The following is a 7,419-nucleotide window of genomic DNA, read 5'->3' as shown; positions in this document are numbered from 1 at the left end:
AGATTCTCCTATTCTACATGTTTTAGGCAAATTTTTGAGATGGAAAATTAGGAATATAAAATTTAAAAAGATTAGTCACACAACATTTATAAAGAAAAGCTTATAATAATCTTAAATTATTGAAGCTTTTAGAATTATTATTAGACGGAATAACAACAGTTAAAGAGTCAAAAATAGAGGGGGATTTCTAATTTTTGTTTCAAAGAATTTTATTATAACTAGTAGCTACGCCCCTAGAGGCCTCTAGGGACACGTTAAAATTGTTTCTTTTCAATCTATTTTAAAATCAGCCAATTTACCAATTACCAAAAATAATTTTTCCGCCGATAGATGGTGTTAATTATGTTTTTAGCTACTTGCAAAAAATGTCCGCAGGACTGCATTTTTTTATTTTTCTATTTTTTGTCGATTTCTCTTGGGAGGGTGGTGGTTAAAATCCTTTCCAGGACCTATGAGAAGCTATCCTGTTTAGGAGAACCCGATCGACTCAGAGGTTAGTGATATCCTTCATTACAAACAAACAAACAGACAGATAGACAGATGGACACGTTCTACTTTGTGTTAAAAATTATATTGACTTTTCAAGGTTTTTAATGCTAATATTGGATAAAAATGTTAACAAACAGCTAAAAAAGTAGCAAAACATAAAAATTTACAGATTGGAATACAGACTAGTAAATTTAAAGAGCATTTGTTAAAATAAAGAATCACAAAAACTCACTCACTCACATTCACTATTCATATCATTTTAACATATCCACATCTTGTCAATGTGGGGATGGGTTTGAATCTTGACCCAAACTGTATCTAAGGGTAATATGTCAGCTACGTGACTATTTTGACAAAAAATGTTTTAAACGATAGTCCAAATATATTAGATTGTATTACTCTAGTAGACTGACCATCTGTTTTGTCAGGCTTTGCTTCTATGGATGCTGTCTGTTTTTGTGACTGGATGCAATTGTTGTAAACCATTTTTTGTCTTTAATTGGGGGTTGTAATTGCATAAAATGTCGGACAAAAAACCCGTGTGTAAAAATTTACAAGCTGTTTGTTTTACTGTCGCATACTGTTGGGTCAGGGTTCATTTTTTTTCAAGGTTGTGAAATAAAGGGCTTTTAAAAAAATATTGTTAAGGTTTTTTTCCGTAAAATATACAAAGTAGTTGAAAGATTAATACAATTTTAGTTGGTTTTATTAGTTTTATTATTCGTAGATAATTCTCTTCCGCACTAAATAATTTTTCTCTATAGTTTAGAATCGATTCAATTCTTTCGGATATTTATCGGATTTGGAGCAATACTGGACATTTGATATTTTGATCGGGAAATGATATCTCTAAAAAATTCGTCTAGGTCAAATTTGTCCTATGGTAGCTCCTATACATAAGTGTGTAGATTAAATTATCTGCAATTATTCTTTCCCTTCCTATATATAAGCCTTTTCCATCTAGATATTTATGTATTATTTTCAAACTTTTTTTTACATTTCTTGACATTTCCAGTTATTATACCCAAAATGTCATAAAATGGTAAAAAAAAGTTTAGAGCTACTCTATCCTTCTTCACAGCTTCTACCAATAACGAAATTAATTTGGAAATAATCACGAAACCTATACGTGTTTTTCAGCTGTCGTTGGGGGGCAACACATCGTAAAATTGACGACATCTCCATTTGCCCCCCAAATAACATAATAGATTTATTTTGCTTGTTGGTTATACCTATTCCTGCCTTCTTCAACTCTTTTTGTAAGTCTGTTAAAAATAGAGTTTTCACACTACTACAAAATATCTATGTAAATTTTAATATGGTTATCATATAACAATGGATTTATTATAACTTGGATCTTACACCAGATTATCATGTACTCTATTAAAGTGAAACCTGTAGTTGGCTAAAGTAACGATTCACATCCACCCCCTTTAACCCATCCCCCTCCTCTCCTACTGATAGAACAAACTGACCGATAATTGATGTCCATGTTAGCAACCTAAATTAGCGACAATTTTCTCCCTCTCATATCAACGAATATTTTCACCATTCATTCATATAACTTCTGTTCTATTAAATCATTTAGCTTCCCTGAAGAAATTCAATCAAGAATTAACAAGAAATTCCAACAGCAACCCCCAAAAAATCGGTTCCGAACTCTTTAAATGCGTCTAAAAAACAACAACAATATTCTTATTCCTATTGGGGGTAGGTTAAGGCAAAATCTTGATTTAATATTTTCATGACACCCCCCCCCCCCCCCCTCCTAGGTTAAATAATTTGTTTAGTATATTTTTTAGTTGTTACGTAAGAATCCCCATCCCATCAATACTGGCCATAAATTTGTGCATCTTTTATTAGTTCTAGATACACGCACAACAGTTAGTTTTATAGCAGCTGCACTTTATAAACGCCATTTTTATTACTGTTTACTAAACGCCATTATTTCTATAGATTTTTAGTAATGCATATATTATTACTTGGATCTTACACCAGATTTTCACAATCTCTAATTAGGTCAAATACGACGCAGACTAAGATAACAATTCCCCCATTTACACTCCCTTTGACACATCCCTCCCCCTCTTTTTGGATAAATAAACTAACCAATAAATGAGTTCCATGTAAGCAAGCTAAATAGACGACAAATTTTCCCCTGTCATAATAGCCACTTATATTCTATATCCATTTTTTTAGTATTTAAATGTAAGAAATTACTTTTCAAATCAATTTAAAATTTTGTTTGGATTTTAAAGTATAAGAACATACACAAAATACAAAGCTCAAAAGATAAGGCAAAGAAACAACCAATTAGTAACAATTATAAAAGTAGTAACTATTTTTTAAAAAGTATTTGTTAAACTCTTAATAAACTTGGATCCATCCAATGAAAATTCAATAAAGTACCCAAAGTTTCCGAGCAAATGAATAAGATAACGTGGTTATAAAACATTGGATATCAATTTAATTTACAGTCAAATGTCACCTCCCTTCCTGAAACCACTAGATAATAAGAATTACTATACTGTCTAGATAATAATTATTATACGCAGGTTTGCAATTGATAGGACTATTCTAACTTATAACCAGAATAGCATCGTGTACACAGACGAACGTAAGTTATATAAAGAAAAGCTGAACAAAAAGACCACAAAGGACGAAACAGTAAATTTAAATTGAACTAAATTGTCTAATTATATAAACTTAGTTTGCATTTTAGATTTTATTCATGGATAACACACTAACAGGTCAGGGGTAGTCGAGCAAAAAGCCCCCCCCCCCCTTCCATTATGAAATAAATTGATTATTAGGGTTGAGGTGTGAGGGGGGGGGGGGCTTGAGGATTTAGTCTGTTTGTTTTCTAATTTAGGGATCATTATTTACAACAACAAAAAATCTTTTTCTGCATGAGGTCTCAGATTTTGATAAAAACTTCAAGTCCCCTTCGTTTGGTCATAAAACTAAGGGCTGGGTGACCTCATGCAGAAAAATATTTTTTTTTTGTTGTAAATAATGAGTCTTAGGTTATGTTAAGCTAGGTTTGTATAAGGGAAGCCCCGTAGGGTTAGGACCCCTTTGAGAAACCTTGATCTACACTTAAACATTGCCTATAGATATTTAAAGACATCAAAACATTTATCATAAATCATTTCGCCAACCTTTGCGTATTATTCCATCCCCTAAATGTTTAGTACATAAATATATCAGTAGAAATAAAAAATGCTCCATTTGACACTTTTTAGATACATTAAGAAAATAAAATCGTTTTAAAGTAGCGACAATCAAAAAAATCTTTAAGACAAGGATATTTTTTTCTATAAAAAGCAATCAACTAAATTTTATATAAGAAAAAAAAATGATTTTGGCATTTTAATACCATCCTACACTGTTAAAAATATTTTTTTTTTTTAGCATCAGGTAATACTATATATTCTTCACATTAATGTATAGTATCAATCCGTAAGTACTAGGAAAAAAACCTCATTACGATACAAGGAAGTTTTCAATGCAGTATTAAGTATTAGGTAATGTTCTGTAAAGTAACATGTAGTGCTAAATAATGTATTTGTCTGTAGAGTATTATCCAATATGCTCTTGGGAATAAAATTCAGTACAGTAGAAGTAATTTTTCATTACCCTCCTTCGCAATTGTTGTTACCCTCTATCATAATTCTTGATACTTTGTAGAGTATGAAACTGTTTTACTTTGTATGAAAGATCAGTTTATAATATATGATTATTATATGTACATATACATTTTGTTATATCAACAAACATACCAAGCAGAGCCATAAAACATTAATTTAAATGTAAATTTAGTAAAAAAATTACTTTAAGGATGTTTAGGACTAAACATTATCCTTAAAAATAAAAACTATGGTCAGTCATAATTACAAAAAACAAAATTATAAATCTGAGCATAAATAGTAACATTTCATCTTTGTCTAAAACGACCAAGCACAAAACACTTCCATGAGAGGTGTGCACAAATGGTGTCTGTTTCAATTATTCTTTACAGTACAGATTCGTACCCTAGAACGTATGAATAGTTACTATTTTAATAAACCATTCTCTTGCGTATTGTCTGATAAGCTACAGCATATGAAATAGTACTAAATCAAGAAACATTTCTACAGCGTATTTTCCGATACCCTACAACGTATAAAATATTACTATTTTTATAAACTTTTCTACAGCTTATTCTATAGTACCCTAGAGCGTATCAATCGATACTAAAAAAATGTATGGGTTCTGTATAGTAATAATTATTGTGTTATATAGTATTACATAGTGTTATATATTGATTATATAGTTGTAGCGTACATACGGGTCCAATACTCTCCAGAGTATCAATTGATACTAAATAAAAAAATTATTTTTAACAGTGTATCATCGATATGCATTTTTGTCTGTCCGTTAAGATCTCGCTGACCTATTCAGACCTTGCGAGATTTTTAGGCTATTTAAAAAAAATTTGCATAGGGATGGTTTTATGCTATTTTCATGCACCTTCCCCTCAAATATAATACAAATTAGGTATTGTTGAAGCCGTTAGTAATGTATAATTAATAAAAGATGTACTGCACTGTTAAAAATAATTTTTTTATTTAGTATCAAGTGATACTCTGGAGAGTATTGGACCCGTAAGTACCCTACAACTATATAATTAATATATAACACTATGTAATACTATATAACACAATAATTATTACTATACAGAACCCATACATTTTTTTAGTATCGATTGATACGCTCTTGGGTACTATAGAATACGCTGTAGAAAAGTTTATAAAAATAGTAATATTTTATACGTTGTAGGGTATCGGAAAATACGCTGTAGAAATGTTTCTTGATATAGTACTATTTCATACGCTGTAGTGTATCAGACAATACGCAAGAGAATGGTTTGTTAAATTAGTAACTATTCATTCGTTCTAGGGTACGAATCTGTACTGTAAAGAATAATTGAAACAGGCATCATTCGTGCACACCTCTCATGGAAGTGTTACTGCTTGGTCGTTTTAGACAAAGATGAAATGTTACTATTTATGCTCAGATTTATAGTTTTGTTTTTTGTAATTACGACTGACCATAGTTTTTATTTTTAAGGATAATGTTTAGTCCTAAACATCTTTAAAGTAATTTTTTTACTAAATTTACATTTAAATTAATGTTTTATTGCTCTGCTTGGTATGTTTGTTGATATAACAAAATGTATATGTACATATAATAATCATATATTATAAACTGATCTTTCATACAAAGTAAAACAGTTTCATTCCCTACAAAGTATCAAAAATTATGATAGAGGGTAACAACAATTGCGAAGGAGGGCAATGAAAAATTACTTTTACCGTATAGAATTATATTCCCAAGAGCGTATTAGACAATACTATACAGACAAATACATTATTTAGTACTACGTGTTACTTCACAGAACATTACCCAATACTTAAATACAGCATTGAAAACTTCCTTTTATCGTAATGAGGTTTTTTTCCTACTACGTACGGATTGATACTATACATTAATGTGAAGAATATAGAGTATCATCTGATGCTAAAAAAAAAAATTATTTTTAACAGTGTGTTATAAAAGAAATTCACATAAATTAAAAATCTGATATTAAAACAAAACATTTGTAAAATGTTGAAAATCTTCTTTTTTTGAAATGCCTGACATTTGAAGAATCTCAGGATTACAGGGATGAAACAATGGACGAAAATTATTATTTAAAAACAAAAACTAGCCTCATGTAGTTTATAAACATTGGGGGATTAAAGGGTTGCAGAAGAATTTAACTGTCATTGTCCCATCCCGAACACAGTAATAGTGTCTGGCTGATTATGACGTAACAAAAAAAAATTAGCCAATGAGAGGCCGTTATTGACCAATGGTAAAATTTATAGTGGCCTCTCATTGGCTAATTTTTTTTGTTACGTCATAATCAGTCAGACACTATTACTGTGTTCTCCCATCCCTCTTTGAGGAATCCTTGACTATAAGATTAAAATTATGTTCCCTCATTTCGACCAAATATTTGTTCTTTCAATTTACAAAGAAAATCCTTTCAAATTTTTAAAGAGGGATTGTCATACTTTGGTCAAGTTTAGACTTCCAGCTAATTTCAAAAATTGTAAACGGTTCATTTCTCTGAGACTTACAGGCGGCTGCCGAGCCCTGAGGAGAGGAGTTGAATTATATATTTGGTTAGGAGTCTTAGGTGTTATTTGACATTCAATGATTATTTTGATACTAGAAAGTAGAATCAAGAATTTTCTACATATTTCCATTTTTTATAATTTGGTTTGACTATTCTTTTTTAATTTGTGGTTTTTCTGGAACACTATTAACAATTTATATTTGAAGCAAACTCTGATAATTTGCCGCCAAGTGTATTTGCACTGGCGGCATTTTTGCACATAATATTGCCAATTTTGGTTAATAGATGTCTCTGATGGTCAAGTTTTAATAGAAATATTTAATTTGGAAGATTTTGAATGAAATGCGAACCTGGTGACGAAAAATGTACTATAGTTTTATATAAATACTACGCTTTTATATTATATCTTTTAACCTCGTCATCACAGGAATCTTCATATGAATTTAAAATGGATAGGATGGTTCAAACCTATAAAAATTTAATACTTTATATATTTTCAAAAGTACATCAAGTTTTATCAAAAAATAAATTTAAAGAATTAAATAATTAAGATGACTGCTTCAATTACACTAAATCGTGGTTAAATTAGGCAAGATATATGTTTTTTTATAAAGGGATAAGACAATGGCCGATAAATTGATGTACATACAAAACATCCCCAATAATGATACAAAAAGTTACCCATTCTGTAGACTATAATTTTATGGTTGAAACGTTTGGATACTCATTTTATTGAATTAACGAATTAAAATCAATAATAGCCC

This window comes from Acartia tonsa, chromosome 8 (genome assembly GCF_053477335.1).
Source record: "Acartia tonsa isolate MP-2025a chromosome 8, ASM5347733v1, whole genome shotgun sequence".
Taxonomy (NCBI): Eukaryota; Metazoa; Arthropoda; class Copepoda; order Calanoida; family Acartiidae; genus Acartia; species Acartia tonsa.
This window is presented reverse-complemented; position numbering follows the sequence as displayed.